Source organism: Zingiber officinale, chromosome 1A, assembly GCF_018446385.1.
Source record: "Zingiber officinale cultivar Zhangliang chromosome 1A, Zo_v1.1, whole genome shotgun sequence".
Lineage (NCBI taxonomy): Eukaryota > Viridiplantae > Streptophyta > Magnoliopsida > Zingiberales > Zingiberaceae > Zingiber > Zingiber officinale.
Genome location: NC_055987.1, coordinates 86,626,463 through 86,643,665, shown reverse-complemented (window position 1 = coordinate 86,643,665; position 17,203 = coordinate 86,626,463).

Below are 17,203 nucleotides of genomic sequence, written 5' to 3'. Positions count from 1 at the left end.
AGGATGACTCATCCTTGCCACATCACATGCCACCTCATGGAGGTTACAACACTTCCCATTCCATTTAATGTGGCCGGCCACATTAAATGAGGGAGTTATGTGTGTGGCCGGCCACACTAAAGAGTGAATGGTTTTCATTTAGTGGGTATTGATGTGTGGTAATTGTTTCATCTTCTTCCTTGATTCTTCCTTCTCTTCTCTAGATGTTTCCGTGACTTTCATGGTGTGGAGAAGGTGGTTGAGTGAATTCCAAGAGCAAAGGAAGAGTGAAGGTCACAAAGAAAGGATACTACTAGTGAGTGTATAAGATTTTCTTTTGTATCTTCTTCTTTTCTTCCTTTCCAATCCCATTCGAGAGCTCTAGAAAGTGCTAGCACACTTGGGGCTCTCTTCTCCATCCTTTGAGTGTGAGAGACACTCCTTGTTCGTGTGGATATCATTAGAGGAGTGTCTACGTTGACACTCTCGAGATCCGGCGTACCGTTGGACGAGCTGGATTTGCGAGGGCACGCTTCAAGGGTAAAATTCTCAACACATAGATCTAGGAGTAGATCTAATGTTTTGAAACTCGTACTCGTAATTTCCGTTCGGTTTTCCTTGCACGGATCTACGGCTTTGGGTGATTCGGGGTTTCCACGACGCGAAAAGTGGTTTTCGCGGCTCGAAAAACCCAACAGAAGTATCCACAATTGTTCTAGTTCAAGGATGAACTTTTTATAAGGTATGGGGGATTGTAACACCCATAAATTTTTTCTATTCAAAAAGGGCAAAAAGAACTAGAAGAAGTGAAAAAGAAATAAAAATAGATTTAAAAATGGCCTTGGGCAGGATTGAACCCAAGACCTCTTATATATGATTGGTTAGAGTTTCCATTAGGGTGGTGGTAAAGCATCACATTAGAAGTAGGAAACAATTGATTATAAGCAGATTTTGTATGAGGAAATGCTTCAACATCCACTTAGTATAAAAGGGAAAGGAAGGGAGGAAAACCTAACTTTTCATCTCTCCTTCTCCTCTTCTTTCCCTAGCCGAATTTCTTCTTCCTCTCTTTGAATTTTCGGCCAAGAAACCTAAGGCTCCAAATCTTGAAGCTTTCCAAGGGAGAGATCTAAGGAGAGGGTTCCTTCCAAGGAGGTAGTACGCGGGGGGAAGGTGTCTTGGAGATTTCAGCGTTCAAGAGAGGATTTGTCCTCCTTACACCCTAGAATTGTAAGACTTAGCGAAAGGATGTAAGTGCCTCTCACCTGCAGTATAGGTTGTTTCGTTTATGTATGTAAGAACTTCCTTGTTGTAGTTGGGATAGTTATATGCGTAGTTAAGAAATAAGCATGTACACATGTTAGAGAAGTAAACATGTTTAAATTTTACACGCAATGTGTTGGGTTTTTCGGGACGCGAAAACCGCTTTTTCGCGTTGCGGAAACCCCGAATCACCCTAGCCAACGGATCTCGTGCGAAGAAAACTTTGAAGACATACGAGTATGAGTTACAAAACTTCTAGATCTACATGATGAAGATCTTTACCTTCGATGCGTGCCCTTTTTCGTATCCCGCTCGTCCAAGATTCGTCGGATCTCGAAAGTATCAAGAATATATACTTCTCTATATGTATCCACATGAACACACTAGGTGGAGATGACCAAAACAAGGTGTGCTAGCACCTTTGGATGGTTCGGCCAAGAGAGGAGAGGGAGAGCAAAATTGGAGCAAGGAAGAAGATGAAGGAATGAATGAGATTAATTCCAAAATGAAACTTATCTCACCCATTCATGTGGCCGGCCACATTAAGAGCATGAGTAACTCCCATGGAATGCCAAGAGTCACAACTCTTGGTAACTCCCATGAGGTGGCATTCCACATAAGCAACCATGATGATGTGGAGCATTATCATTGGTCCACATCTTGCCCACTCACCAATGAGGTGGCATAAAGTCAAGTCAAACTTGACTCTTCATCTTCCTCTCAAGTCAAGTCAAACTTGACTTAATCTCTCTCATGGTTGATCTAATCCAACCATTTAATTCAAGCCAATTTAATATAATGAATCTAATTCATTTAATTAAATTGATTTAATGAGTCATAATCCAAATTAGACTCATTAAACACATGAATCAACTTGAGTCTAACTCAATTAGCCCAATTAGGATTACTCTTAATCCAATTTGATTCATCAAATGAATCTAATCCTCTTGGTTCATCATATGAACCTAATCTACATCTAAATGTCCTTAGTGTGTGACCCTATAGGTTCTTGTAACGTTGGCAATGCCCCTAAACCCATTTAGAGGCATAAGTAATGAGCGGTATCTAGCAACACATCATTATTACCCAATGTTACAAGAAGGTTGAGATCCAACATCACCTTGTGACTACTAATTGTGACTCCTCACAATATGTGACATTGTTCTTCTATCCTAGACATCTAGATTGATCAATGTGAGGCATAGACCGTGTCATCCTCTAATCAATTTAAATATTGAACTCCAAGTAGACTCACTCGATCAAATGAGCTCAACATCTCATGTTGACTCATTTGGGCATGGCCATGCACTTCGTGGTCTAACTCTATCAAGAATACCGATGTTGCTCCCGTCATATGGGAGGGATAGATCCCATCTACATCACTCACATCCCTCAGCATAATTGGTTATGTACCCAGTAATCGCCTTTATAGTCCACCCAGTTACGGGTGACGTTTGACGAAACCAAAGTACATAACTCCTTATGTAGGGAACTATGGTGACTTTAGGTCTAAGGACCAATAGTCATACTAATAGTCACATGAGAAAGTATATGACACTCATATAACGATCCATGACACTTTCTCATGGCGGGTCATCCAGTATACATTCTCTAATGTATACCCATGTGTCAACTTGATATCTCTATATCCATGACTTGTAAGATCAAGTCATCGAGTTGACCTACATGCTAGTCTTATTGCATTAACATTGTCCCTGAATGTTAATACTCGACTAGGAATGATTAAGAGTAGTGTTCCCTATATCATCTCACTATCGGTTCAACTAACCGATTGATATAGGTGAGAGCCATCTACTCAAGGACATTATTATACTTAGTTTATTTGGCACCAATACAAGTAAGTATAATAACCAAAATCCAAATGCCTTTATTTATATAGAATATGATACAATAAGTCCAAAAAATACAATCATCAAATGATTGGCTCTAGGGCTCTAGCTAACAATCTCCCACTAGCACTAGTGTCAATCAGTGTAGGCTCTAAGCCCAAATGACCTAGTGTGACCATCATGCTTCTTCTGTGCCAAAACCTTGGTCAAGGGATCTGCGATGTTAGCCTCTGTAGGTACTCTGCAAATCTTCACATCTCCTCTTTCGATGACCTCTCGAATGAGATGGAAGCGCAGTAGTATGTGTTTGGTCCGCTGGTGTGAGCGAGGTTCCTTCGCTTGTGCTATAGCTCCATTGTTGTCACAATAGAGCTCAATGGGGTCAGCAATGCTAGGAACCACCCCAAGTTCAGTGATGAACTTGCGGATCCAAACTGCCTCCTTTGCTGCCTCTGATGCAGCAATGTACTCGGCTTCTGTTGTAGAATCAGCTACTGTATCCTGCTTCGAACTCTTCCAGCTGACAGCACCACCATTAATGCAAAATACGAACCCCGACTGCGATCTATAGTCATCCTGGTCGGTCTGGAAGCTAGCATCACTGTAACCCTTTATAGCTAGCTCATCATTGCCTCCATATATCAAGAAATATTCTTTAGTCATTCTTAAATACTTAAGAATATTCTTGACCGCTATCCAGTGACTTTCACCTGGATCTGACTGGTATCTGCTCGTCATACTCAAAGCATACGAGACATCAGGTCGAGTACATAGCATGGCATACATGATCGATCCTATGGCTGAGGCATAAGGGATCTGATCCATACGGTCTCTCTCCTCTCTAGAAGAGGGACCTTGAGTCTTCGAAAGACTCACGCCATGTGACATCGGCAGAAATCCCTTCTTGGAGTTCTGCATGGCAAACCGAAGGAGTACCTTGTCTTTGTATGTACTCTGACTTAGGCCAAGCAATCTCTTAGATCTATCTCTATAGATCTGTATCCCTAGAATACGAGATGCCTCACCTAAGTCCTTCATTGAGAAGCAACTCCCTAGCCAGGTCTTGACAGACTGAAGCATAGGGATGTCCTTCCCAATGAGTAGTATGTCATCCACATACAATATGAGGAAGAAAACTATATCCCCTACAACCTTCTTGTAGACACAAGGTTCATCTTCGTTCTTGATGAAACCAAACTGTTTGATTGCATCATCGAATCGAAGATTCCAGCTCCGAGAAGCTTGCTTTAGTCCATAAATGGACCTATGCAGCTTGCATACTCTACTAGTATGCTGTGGATCTACAAAACCCTCATGTTGTGTCATGTACACATCCTCGAGCAGGTTTCCATTCAGAAATACGGTTTTGGCATCCATCTGCCATATCTCATAGTCATGGTAGGCTGCAATAGCAAGCATGATCCGAATGGACTTAAACATCGCTACTGGAGAAAAGGTCTCATCATAGTCAATACCATGAATCTGCTTGAAACCTTTAGCTACCAAGCGACCCTTATAGATAAGTCCATCCATGTCAGTCTTTCTCTTAAAGACCCACTTACACCCAATGGATTTTACCCCTTCAGGTGGATCAACCAAAGTCCATACTTGGTTGGTGTACATGGATTCCATTTCATATCTCATGGCTTCCAGCCATTTCTCGGAATCTGGTCTCATCACAGCTTCCTGATATGTGGTAGACTCATCCTCTATGAGCACAACGTCATCATAGTCAGACAAGAGAAATGAGTATCTCTCAGGCTGACGACGTACCCTATCAGACCTGCGAAGAGGAATGTCTACTTGAACTGGTTGTTGTTCCTCAACTCCTTGTGGAACATCATCCACAACACTTTGTGGTTCCAGTTCAATTTCCATCGAGGCATCAGTGCTATTGTTCACATCTTGAACTTTTCAAGATCGAACGCGCTCCCACTAGTCTTTCTAGAAACAAAGTCCCTTTCTAGAAAGACCCCAGTCTTTGCCACAACTACCTTGTGCTGACTGGGAATGTAGAAGTAATATCCCTTAGTTTCCTTGGGATATCCAATGAAATAGCACTTGTCGGATTTGGGTCCTAATTTGTCTGAGACTTGACGTCGTACGTAAGCCTTACAACCCCAAATCCTCATGAAAGACACCTGGGCATCTCTCCCAGTCCATATCCTATATGGTGTCTTAATCACAGCCTTGGATGGAACTCGGTTGAGTATAAAAGCTGCCGTGTCTAGAGCATAGCCCCAAAGAAATGTCGGAAGATCAGTGTAACTCATCATAGACCGTACCATATCTAATAGGGTACGATTCCTCCTTTCGGATACACCATTCCACTGTGGTGTTCCAGGAGGAGTGAGTTGGGATAGAATCCCACACTCAGCTAGATAATCACGGAACTCATGGCTAAGGTATTCTCCACCTCGATCGGATCGAAGTATCTTAATACTCTTGCCAAGCTGGTTCTGTACTTCATTCTTGAATTCTTTGAACTTTTCAAAGGATTCTGACTTATGTGTCATCAAGTACACATAACCATATATACTGAAATCATCAGTAAATGTGATGAAGTACCTATAACCGCCTCTAGCAGCAACATTGAAAGGGCCACATACATCACTATGTATGAGTCCTAACAAATCAGTTGCTCTCTCGCTGTGCCCACTAAAGGGAGTCTTGGTCATCTTGCCTCGTAGGCATGACTCGCATATCTCATATGATTCAAAATCAAATGAGTCCAACAAACCATCCTTATGGAGTTGGGATAAGCGCTTGTCATTTATATGACCTAAGCGACAGTCCCAAAGGTAAGTTTGGTTCATGTCATTTGACTTGAACCTCTTGGTATTTACGTTATAGATAGGGCTCTCAAGGTCTAGAATATAGAGTCCATTTAACAGAGGTGCACTACAATAGAACATATCGTTTAAATAAACGGAACAACATTTGTTCTTTATAGTAAACAAGAAACCTTTCTTGTCCAAACAAGAAATTGAAATAATGTTCTTAGTTAATGCAGACACATAACAACAATCGTCTAACCCTAGTACAAGCCCAGAGGGCAGAGATAAAAAATTACCTACTCGTAGGTCCACCTTGCCCTTTGTCAATGCCCTGCTATTTCTCAGCGCCTGCACATCAGTACAAATGTGAAAAGCACATCCAGTATCTAATACCCATGATGTAGAAATAGATAGATTGACTTCTATAACATATATACCTGAAGTGGAAGTCTCACTTTGCTTCTTCTTAAGATCCGCCAAGTATACCTTGCAGTAGTGGAAGCTGGTAGCATCCTGGCGACCCCTTCACTGCCTTGCCTTTGCCCTTGGCTTGGGACTTTCCCTTGCCTTTGGCTTGCCCTTGCCCTTGTTTCGAACCATTAGAACAATGTTGGGCTTAGCCTTCTTAAGGTTTAGCTCGGCAATGGCTTGTCAATCTCATTCATATTGTAGTTTAGACAATTGATGTAGCTATCCGCAAGGATTGCAAGATCGGTCGCTCTTGGCCAGAGGGAACCCCAACCTTTGTAGGTTCTCTATGTATCCAATCATTTTGAGTACATATGAGCCTACCGGAGCCCCTGAAATCGTGCCCTTGAAATCTCAAATCTCTCATGCCTCGCTTGACCTTGATACAGTTGTTCAACCATATCGTAAGCGCCCATTAACTCGTGTTGCTTCAGAAGCTCGAGTTCATGGAGACATGACACATCTAATGCGTCATCTTGATGCTTCTTGTAAGCATCTTTGTCATCTCGCGTGGCGGGAGGAGCCTCCGGAATGGGTTGCTCGTACAGTTTACGTTCCTGAGTGAGAACTATTCTCAGGTTCCTGTACCAGTCCAAGAAGTTTGCTCCGTTGAGCTTGTCCTTCTCAAGGACAGATCGCAGGGAGAAGGTGTTCGTATTTGACGTCATGGTTATCTACAACAGAATAAAAGCAGAAATAAATATCATATTCTTAATCATTTAATTAGGCCTTTAACTAAATGATGCTCTCACTGAATTCTATAATTCATGTGGGACAAGATCCACATCATACTAACCCTTGAGTTAGCTTTGGCTAATACGCCCAAGACTTAGTATGATCGGTAGGTAACGATTACCAATTACATCTCTATGCAACTCTTGTTTATAGGATGAAATCCGCATTTATATTAAAACTCGAGTTAGCTTTGGCTAATACGCCCGAGAATTAATATAAATGTGATTTTGTCCTACATTTCCAACCATTGGAGGAATGTCTATAGTTGTACTCGATCCAACCGAGTAAACTAGGAATACTCAATCTAATTGAGTTTGTACTCGCCCATGCGTTGATAGGCGGGACCAAGATTGTCCCTCTGTACCCTACCAAGATAGTATGTGTTGCTCTGCTTTGGCAGATTCAACAACATCATGCGATCGAGGTAGTGGTAGGTATCACGGCATGGTAGGCATTTTGAGTTGTCGTGATTTAGATCTAATCTAAATGATGTTGTATCATATACACGAAATAGATCTAATCTAATCGATAGAGTGCATCTTGTACACGATGTAGATCTAATCTAATCGTATGGGTGCATCTTGTGCACGATTTAGATCTAATCTTAATCGCTAGGCACTAATTAATTACTTAATTAAACATGCATCATATACACAAGTAATTAACTAAGTTTTGTGATTAGTCATGGCCCTACTACGATCTTCTCAAGCCAATGAGAAGACCGGATGGTCAACCTAAGGTCAACTTCTCAAGCGCCTTCCTTTTGACCACCTTGTGTTGCTCGCGCCTTCTTCGTAACTCCGTCTCGAATGGACCTTCCACAGCTCCAATTTTGTACATTACAATTTTGAAACTCGAGTTACATTCGAGTCTAAATCTAATTTACAACCAGAATAAAAGAAAGGCACAACGCGTAGGTCGTGAAAAATAAAATAAAAAAAATAAAATACAAGCACGCACATCACATAACGGCACGCAGGCCGTATTATGAATTACAACACAATTGTCCAATCGAATTGGATCTTTGGGCCATGACTATCACAAAATTAATATATAATTCAAAATTATATATTTATGTAATTTTTCTATAATTTTTCATAATTTTACAGATTTTATGAGTAAATTTTTCCCGGCGGTCCCGATTAGCGATTTCGGGCGCAATCGCCGAGCAAATCCCCTTGCGGGGTTAGGGGCAGTACCCCTACCCGTGTTCTAACCATCGCGAGTTGCTCCTAAGCGATCCAAGAGCACCTTATCCCGCTGTCCCAAAAAGATTTGGGTCGAAACGATGCCGTTTCGGAAAAAACTTCTCGGTAGTCGAAGCCTACAAGTGTATAAACACTTGTGCTTCGCTTCTACGAGAAATATTACTCTTAAAACTATAAAAACCATAAATTTACAGAAATGTACAGAAGCTTTAATTTTTCATAAAATTCAAATTAAACTCGTACAAGCTTCGCACGTGGCTGTGATACCACTGTTGGGTTTTTCGGGCTGCGAAAAACTTCGAAGACATACGAGTACGAGTTACAAAACTTCTAGATCTACATGATGAAGATCTTTACCTTCGATGCGTGCCCTTTTTCGTATCCCGCTCGTCCAAGATTCGTCGGATCTCGAAAGTATCAAGAATAGATACTTCTCTATATGTATCCACACGAACACACTAGGTGGAGATGACCAAAACAAGGTGTGCTAGCACCTTTGGATGGTTCGGCCAAGAGAGGAGAGGGAGAGCAAAATTGGAGCAAGGAAGAAGATGAAGGAATGAATGAGATTAATTCCAAAATGAAACTTATCTCACCCATTCATGTGGCTGGCCACATTAAGAGCATGAGTAACTCCCATGGAATGTCAAGAGTCACAACTCTTGGTAACTCCCATGAGGTGGCATTCCACATAAGCAACCATGATGATGTGGAGCATTATCATTGGTCTACATCTTGCCCACTCACCAATGAGGTGGCATAAAGTCAAGTCAAACTTGACTCTTCATCTTCCTCTCAAGTCAAGTCAAACTTGACTTAATCTCTCTCATGGTTGATCTAATCCAACCATTTAATTCAAGACAATTTAATATAATGAATCTAATTCATTTAATTAAATTGATTTAATGAGTCATAATCCAAATTAGACTCATTAAACACATGAATCAACTTGAGTCTAACTCAATTAGCCCAATTAGGATTACTCTTAATCCAATTTGATTCATCAAATGAATCTAATCCTCTTGGTTCATCATATGAACCTAATCTCCATCTAAATGTCCTTAGTGTGTGATCCTATAGGTTCTTGTAACGTTGGCTATTCCCCTAAACCCATTTAGAGGCATAAGTAATGAGCGGTATCTAGCAACACATCATTACTACCCAATGATACAAGAATGTTGAGATCCAACATCACCTTGTGACTACCAATTGTGACTCCTCATAATATGTGACATTGTCCTTCTATCCTAGACATCTAGATTGATCAATGTGAGGCATAGACCGTGTCATCCTCTAATCAATCTAAATCTTGAACTCCAAGTAGACTCACTCGATCAAATGAGCTCAACATCTCATGTTGACTCATTTGGGCATGGCCATGCACTTCGTGGTCTAACTCTATCAAGAATACCGATGTCGCTCCCGTCATATGGGAAGGATAGATCCCATCTACATCACTCACATCCCTCTACATAATTCGTTATATACCCAGTAATCGCCTTTATAGTCCACCCAGTTACGGGTGACGTTTGACGAAACCAAAGTACATAACTCCTTATGTAGGGAACCATGGTGACTTCAGGTCTAAGGACCAATAGTCATACTAATAGTCACATGAGAAAGTATATGACACTCATATAACGATCCATGATACTTTCTCATGGCAGGTCATCCAGTATACATTCTCTAATGTATACCCATGTGTCAACTTGATATCTCTATATCCATGACTTGTGAGATCATGTCATCGAGTTGACCTACATGCTAGTCTTATTGCATTAACATTGTCCCTGAATGTTAATACTCGACTAGGAATGATTAATAGTAGTGTTCCCTATATCATCTCACTATCGGTTCAACTAACCGATTGATATAGGTGAGAACCATCTACTCAAGGACATTATTATACTTAGTTTATTTGACACAAATACAAGTAAGTATAATAACCAAAATTCAAATGCCTTTATTTATATAGAATATGATACAATAAGTCTAAAAATACAATAATCAAATGATTGGCTTTAGGGATCTAGCTAACACAATGAGATGTAAAATGCCCTCTAAGTTTGGGATTAAGAGCATGTGAGTATCTTGAACTGCTTCCCATGAAGTTTTAGGACTAAGAAGGAAATTCAGGTGCCTTAAGGTGCTTCCCTATAAGTGGGGGGGATTTAGCGCACATAAAGTGTTTGTTTAAATAACAAGTATGTGCAAAGTATAAGAAAGTGATATTTAAAGAAAGTATTTTACTTTTAATTAACATGTACTGGACACAAGGTCCATGGGTGGGCTCTCAAAGCACCCCTAGGCCCCTAGATCGCCTAGTAGTACCTTAATAGGCTCGGAATTAGCTTCCTCGGATCTTATTAAGGATGCACGCAAAGTGGTACATTGCCGGGCCCAAAGCAAGTTGAATATTATGTTCACTAGTTATGTAATATAAAGTTTTCAAAACGCATTATTCGCTTAAGTGGGAAGCATTCCTAAGTTTAAAAAACTTGAGTTTAAAGAGTAGTTAATACAACAAGACTTATGTTGCTTTTTCATGTTTATATTCCTAGCATGGTTTTCAAGTTGAGGCTCTTGCATGATAAACCTATTTAAAATGCATGCCATGTTCAGATTTTTGAACTATATGTTTCGGTACGAGCTTTGTGTTTTTCTACAAGCAGATTTGAAAAGCATGTTCTCGTTTTAATGCTTGATATTCTTTGTGAGTAGATGGTGCTTACTAAGCGTTTGCTTATAGTTTGCATTTCCTTATACTACAGATAAAGGTAAAGGAAAGCTCGAGTAAGTGGAGGCGGCAGGGGCAGTGCTTGGTGGTGTGTGTGTGTGATGGAACCATGGAAGAAGATCCTGGAACTTGTTGGTGCAAGGAAATGTATTAAACTGGGTTTTAGTGTACCTTCCTACCTTTTGACTATGCAAGTAATACCACTAAGAATTTCTTATGACGAATTGTCAGTTGATAGTAATTAGTGTGTCAAAAACTCTCCCTCAAGTGAGGGGATAGTGTAGTAACCAAGGTTGAGTAAAAAAAAAAAGGAGAGAATGAGTCTTTTATGGAGCAGGGGGTGACCTCCACACGACTCGTGACATGGCCATGTTGAGTCACACGGCCTCGCCATTCTTCTCCTCGGCTCAGGTGACATGGTCGTGTGGCATACACGGCCATGCACCCCTTCCTGTCAGTTGGAGTGACACGACCGTGTGACACACACGGTCGTGCACCCCTTTGTCTCGGCCGAGGTGACACGACCGTGTGAAGTCACACGGCCATGCGCCTCTTCTTCTCGGCTAAAATGATACGGTCGTGTGGATTTAGAAAAATTAATTAACTTTCAAAATATCTAAGATGATATAGAAAAATTACAAGGGAGATATTTGTTAGGACCAAACGGGATTTAGATATCTCCACAATAGCATGATATTATCCACTTTGGGCCTAAGCCCTCATGGTTTTGTTTTTCGGCTCTAGCCAAAAAGTCTCATACCAATGGAGATATCTTTTCCTTATAAATCCATAATCTTTCCCATCTATTTTCAATATGGGACTTTCTTTGCAACCTTGCAACCCAACAATTCCCCACTCAAACGAAGGACCACAGACTTCCCACGTCTGATCCTCGACCCACAGGTCTTCCTGCCCCTCGGTCTACCTGACCTACTAGGACTTTCTTACCTAGCTGCAACTAGGACTTCTTGCTTAGTGTCCGATCCTCTTGATTTGGACATGGGAGCCCCCACTTCCTTTGTTCGAGGTCAATATTTTACTCACATGGTTTAATTAGATCATAACTCTTATGCACAGTTAGCAGTTAGATATTTTGATAGTCTGGACTATGATACCAATTGTTAGAACCAAAAAGATATCTTCATAATAGCATGATATTATCCACTTTGGGCTTAAGCCCTCAAGATTTTATTTTTGAACAGCTCAAAAATAAAATCAGAAGGGCTTAGACCCAAAATGGACAATATCATACCATTATGGAGATATTTAAATCCCTTTTGGTCCTAACAATATTTATTTCTAAAAACTAAAAAGATTATATGCAAACCCAACTAGATTATTCAAGTAAACAAAATAAAGAAATGGATATCTATAAGGAAGAATAAAGGTGAGATGGAACAAACCCCCCTTCAAGTTGGGTAAAAAGTATCATGACATCCAATCCGTCCACCGCTAATCCATTGACTCCTTTGTAAAATTTCTTTAGCTGGTGACCATTCACTTTAAAAGTTTTGCCTATAGACACCTCCTAAATCTCTATAACACCATAAGAAAAAATGTTAGTAACACAAAAAGGACTCTCCCATCTAGATCTCAACTTACCTTTTATCAGTTTGAGATGAGACTTATATAAAAGTATTTTTTTCACCAATTTTGAACTCCTTTAACAAAATATACTTGTCATGAAAACCCTTAGTCTTTTCCTTGTAAATGTGTGAATTCTCATAAGCCTCTAATCTAATTTTCTCAAGTTCCTAAAGTTATAATTTCCTTTCTATGCTCACTGTGTTAAAGTTAATGTTGCAAGATTTCACTGCCCAATAAATCCTATGTCCAATCTCCACTAGTAAAAGACAAGCTTTTCCATAAATAATCTTGTATAGAGAAATTTTAAAAGCAGTACGATAAGCCCATAATTCATCTTTAAGACTCTTGCTCAAATCTTTTCTATAAGGCCCCACTATCTTCTTAGGAATTAACTTGACCTCTCTATTTGACACTTCAGCTTGCCCATTCGTCTAAGGATGGTAAGGAGTAAAAATTTTACCCCAAAGGACTGTCTTCTGTCATGCTTCTTGCAAAAATAGGACCCTTGATCGCTGATGATTGCCCTGGGTACCCCATGTTATGACCAAAAGAGATTTAAATATCTCCACAAAAGTATGATATTGTCCATTTTGAGCTTAAGCTCTCATGGTTTTAATTTTGAGCTCTACCTAAAATGTCTCATACCAATGGAGATATCTTTCCCTTTTAAACCCATGATTTTTTCCATGTAGTTTCAATATGGGACTTTATGTGCAACCCAACAATCCCCCCTCCCCCCAAAAAAAATAATAAAGGACTACATGCTTCCCACGTTCGATCCTCGACCCACTAAGTCTTCCTACTCCTCGGTCCACCTGACCTACTAAGACTTCCTTGCCTAGCCACAACTAGGACTTCCTGCCTAGTATTTGGTCCTCTTGATTTAAACACAAGAGCCCCCACTTCCATTGTTCGAGATCAATATTCTACTCACATAACTCAATTAGACTATAGCACTTGTGCACAGTCGGCAGTTAAATATTCTGACAGTCCGTACTTTGATACTATTTGTTAGGACCAAAAGAGATTTAGATATCTCCACAATGACATGATATTATCCACTTTGGGTCTAAGCCCTCATGGTTTTATTGTTGGGCTCTACCAAAAAGGCCCCATACTAATGAAGATATCTTTCCCTTATAAACTCATGATCTTTCTTATGTATTTTTAATGTGGGATTTTGTTTGTAACCTTGCAACCCAACACCCCAAACCTGTACAATATGTGAGCTATGACAGAACTGACAATAATTGAAGAATTGTCAATCCTAGTGGGAATGACCTCCATACATTTAGAAACATAATCAACTGCTAATAAAATATATAAAAATTTGACCCATGAAGTCAATACCCCACCCATTTCATTTCTACATCCTATATTCCCAGTTTGTTAACACCTATCATAAGATTTATAAAATATATATGCATCACGAAATAAGGTGGGTCAATATAAACAAGATTCTAATACTTTCCTAGTAGTCCTTTGGGGACCAAAATGCCCACCACAAGCTAGGGAGTGACAAAAGGTAAGAACGAACTAAAACTCATAGTCAGGAATGCATCTTCTAATGATCTGGTTACTATAAAAATTTCACAATATGGTTCATCCCACACGTAATATTTTGCATCACTTCTTAATTTATCCTTTTGAGCTTTTGTAAAATGTGTTGGAAAAAGATGTGCTACTAAAAAATTAACCAGACCTGCATACCATGATGACTCGCCTTGCAACTGTAAAAGCTACTCATCTAGAAAATCATCATCAATGGCTGTGTAGTCAAAGTTTCTCTCAATCTTATTCAAATGATCTGCCACTATGTTCTCCTTCCTGCTCCTATCTCATATCTCCACATCAAATTTTTTAAGCAGAAGCATCCATCTCATCAACCTAGGCTTGGAATCCGACTTCTTTAGGAGGAATTTTAAAGCTACATGTTCAGAAAAAATAACCACATGAGAACACAATAGATATGATCTAAATTTATCTAAAGAAAAAAAATAATAGCTAACAACTCTTTTTTTGTTATGGTGTAGTTTGCTTGTGCAGCATCCAAAGTCTTTGAAGCATAGCAAATAACATAAGGTCCTCCATCAACTCTCTATGATAATACAACCCCTACTATATAATTCGAAACATCACACATTAACGCAAATGGACGAGTCCAATCTGGTGGTTTAATGATTAGAGCTGATATAAGTGCTTCCTTTAATCTTTCAAAATCATCCTTGCACCTCTGATCAAAATGAAATACAACATCCTTCTGCAATAAATAAGTACGTGGAAGAGAAATTTTGCTGAAGTCTCTAATGAAACACTTGTAGAACCCTACATGTCTAAGAAAAGCTTGCACATTCCACACGCATGCGGGGTAAGATAAAGAAGATATTACACTAATTTTAGTAAGATCTATCTCAATGACATTACTAGAGACTATATGACCTAACATACTACCATGCTTGACTATAAAATGATATTTCACAAAATTCAAAACTAGATCAGTCTTATTGCATCTACGCAAAACCCACGACAAATTATCCAATTATACATCAAAAGATGAGCCATAAATAGAAAAATCATCCATGAAGACCTCCATACAATGCTCTAATAAATCACTAAAAATAGTTACCATGCATCGATAGAAGGTTCCTAGAGCGTTACAAAGTCCAAATGGTATACGTTTGTAAGCAAATGTCCCAAGTGGGCAAGTGAAGGTGGTCTTCTTCTGATCCTCTACATCAAAAGATGAGTCATAAATAGAAAAATCATCCATGAAGACCTCCATACAATGCTATAATAAATCACTAAAAATAGTTACCATGCATCGATAGAAGATTCCTAGAGAGTTACAAAGTCCAAATGGTATACGTTTGTAAGCAAATGCCCCAAATGGGCAAGTAAAGGTGGTCTTCTTCTGATCCTCTGGGTCTATGCAAATCTAGAAGTATCCTGTATATCAGTTTAAGAAGCAATAGTATGACTTGCCCACTAGCCTTTCTAACATCTGATCAATAAAAGGAAAGGGGTAGTGGCCTTTTTTGCTTGCCTGATTCAACTTCCTATAATCCATACAAACTCTCCATGAATTCTAAACTCTTGTGGTCACCAATTCATTTTCATCATTTGCTATCACTATAATACTAGAATTCTTGAGAACCACATGGACTGGGCTCATCCATTGACTATCAAAAATAGGATAAATAATGCCAGCTTGCAAAATTCTAGTTACCTCTTTCTTTACCACATCAAGAATCAATGGGTTAAGTCATCTCTGTGGTTGTCTCACTGGCTTCACAACCTTCTCTAATTGAATCTTGTGTATACAAATAGAAGGATTGATCCCAGGTATATCAGTAAGTGTCCACCCAATCTCCTTTCTATGGTGCCTCAGTATTTCTAACAATTTCTGCTCTTGCTCTATCTCTAAATTTCAGGCATGATAATAGGTAGCTGCTAATCCTTGTCCAAAAATGCATATTTGATATGCTTAGGTAAGGTCTTCAAAATAGATTCTGGTAACTGAATAATAGATGGTAGTGATTCTTGGGGTATTACTTTCACTATGTAATCCACTACACTTACATCATTTCCTTCTTGTTTGGCTGATAATTCAATCAAAAGATATGACTCTTGAGGTATTGCTTCTACTATGCAATCCCCCTACACTTATATATTCCCCTTCAATAAAAAATGGACCACAAATAGGCCTCAACTCAACTGCTTCCATATCACTATCAAAATTATAAGAATCTTCAAACTCAGATCCAAACTCATAAGACTAGGGATATCCAAAAGAAAATCTAATTCAGCAAGAAAATCCTTACTAACCATCTAATCAAATAAATCAATACTAAGATAGAATAATCTTCCATAGGGTACTTTATTGCATCCAAAATATTGAATTTAACCATTGTGTCTCCGATCTCCATAGAAAGAGTTCCTATATGTACACCAATTTTTGTCCTTACAGTTTTAAGGAATAGTCTGCCAAGAATTAGTGGGGCCTTATTTGCCAGCAGATCACCCTCTATATCCAAAATATAGAAATCAACAGGAAATATAAGCTCTCTCACTATAACCAAAAACATCCTCTATCACTCTAGCTAGATGGGCATAACTAAGGTTGGCTAACTAAATCACCACTCCCATAGGTTGTAAATGTCCAATACCAAATGACTAAAACATTGATTTTGGTATCACATTAATTGAAACTCCCAAGTCCAACATAGTTTCCTCAAACACACAACTTCCAATAATACATGGCACTATAAAAACTCCCGGATCTTCACATTTCTGGGATCTTGGTTGAATGAGTGCAAACATATTCTTTCCATGATAATTAACTTGTTCCCCTTTAATTTCTTCTTATGCACATGCAGATCTTTGAGAAATTTAAAATACTTTGGAATCTACTTAATCATGGTCAACAAAGGAACATTCACTTCCACCTGCTAAACAAATTCATAAGATCTTGAAACTCTCTAGCATTCTCTTCCTCTACATTCTTCCTTGGCTGAACTTTTCGTTGGGGAAAGGGTAATGAAATGGTAGTCTTAGCTTTTCACTGATGTAAGTTCTTCTACAAATTCTAAGTTACAATTG